The sequence below is a fragment of the Trichosurus vulpecula genome, chromosome 1 (assembly GCF_011100635.1).
Source record: "Trichosurus vulpecula isolate mTriVul1 chromosome 1, mTriVul1.pri, whole genome shotgun sequence".
In the NCBI taxonomy this organism is placed as follows: domain Eukaryota; kingdom Metazoa; phylum Chordata; class Mammalia; order Diprotodontia; family Phalangeridae; genus Trichosurus; species Trichosurus vulpecula.
The window spans coordinates 106,251,324-106,252,941 of NC_050573.1; the positions used below are offsets into that span (position 1 = coordinate 106,251,324).

The window sequence follows — 1,618 nt, forward strand, 5'->3', positions numbered from 1 at the left end:
GTATAAAATGGGAATAATGATAGTACCTTCTTTACACAGTTCTTGTAAGGACTAAATGAGATAACATGAATGCCATTTTGCAAACCTTAAAGAGTTAATTACTTGCTATTATTAGTGTCCAAACAAAACAAAAGTTTTGTTTTGTTTTGGTTTTTTTTTTTCCTGCTTCTCAACCAAAAGGGGATTTTATTGATATCAAAGCCCCATTAAACCCAGGAACAAGGCCTTGTTGCAACAGACTAGTCAAGAGCACTTCAGTCAGGGGAGCCAAACCAGAACTGGGTCCTGAGGCTGGTCTTTATTTGACCTTCTTCTTGGGGCGCAGATTGTTGGTGTGGCTGCACTTCTTCTTATGGCAGTTTACAGCGGGGGTGCAGGCGGGCATAACACCTGAGGCAAATCATCTTATCACAGTTGTATTTCTGGGCTAGCTGGCAAAGGGAAGGCTCAGTGATGCCCCCTCAAAGACACAGCACCAAGTGCAGAGTGGACTCTTTCTGGATGTTGTAGTCAGAGAGAGTTAGGCCATCTTCTAGCTGTTTTCCAGCAAAAATCAGACGTTGTTGATCCGGTCGGATACTTTCCTTGTCCTGGATTTTGGCTTTGACATTCTCGATAGTATCACTGGGTTCGACCTCAAGCGTGATGGTCTTGCCCCTCAGGGTCTGCATAATGATGCATCTCTGCAATGCTGTGCCTGCCACTCAACCACCTCGCTGAAGAGAAAGTGTCCAAACCAAAGTATAGATGAATCCATTAGATTTTGTTCTTTTTTCCCCATATCAGTTGTCTGCTCGTTATTCTGAAATACCAGGGGCCACACTCAGCTTTAACATTAGGTAAAAAATTCAAAACCAAGTCACAAAAAAGAGAGACTTGGAGAAGAAGAAAGCTAAAAGATCAATTAAATTTGGTGTTAAGGACAACACAAGAGAAGGCACAGAGTTTAGGTGGAAAGGGAGAAAAAGCTGTCACACACACTCAGCCAGTTGTGTAAAGATTACTGACTTCCTTTTAAAGTCTTCATGCTAAGTTTGACATTATTCCCCCAATACAAGATCTGATCACAGAGTTTTCACAAGAGAGGAGAGGAACATCCAAAGTTTTTCATTTATAATAAATATTTCTTTGCGATTGATGAGTGTTCAAAGGCTAAGAAAAAACAGTCCTCAAAAGAAGAATTGTAAACTAACAACCACATGAAAGAACAGACCAAATCAGTAATAGTTAGAGAAATGCAAATTAAAAAACCTTGAGGTGTATCCTCACACACTGCAAATCAGCAATGATGAAAAAAGATAAGAAAAGTCCGTGTGGAGTCATGGAAAGACAGGAATACACATGCACTGGTGAAGTTGTGAATTATACAAATATTCTGGAAAGCAATTTAGAATTACAAAAAAATTAGCTAAAATGTGCATGACCTTAGACATAGTGATTCTGCTGCTAAGCATATACTTCAAGCAGGTTACCGATAAAAAGAAAAGCTCCACGTACAATCAAAATAATTATAGCAGGACCATTGTTAGGAAAGATTTGGAAACAAAGTAGATGCCCATCATTAGGGGAATGGCTAAACAAATTGTGGCACATTAATATAATGGAATATTAATCTATC

At 39.2% G+C, this 1,618-nt stretch overlaps 1 pseudogene; it reads right to left on the bottom strand.

Moving 5' to 3' along the window:
• Window positions 1-293: 293 nt before the first annotated feature.
• Window positions 294-671, bottom strand: LOC118857501 (annotated as a pseudogene).
• Between the last annotated feature and the right edge of the window lie 947 nt (window positions 672-1,618).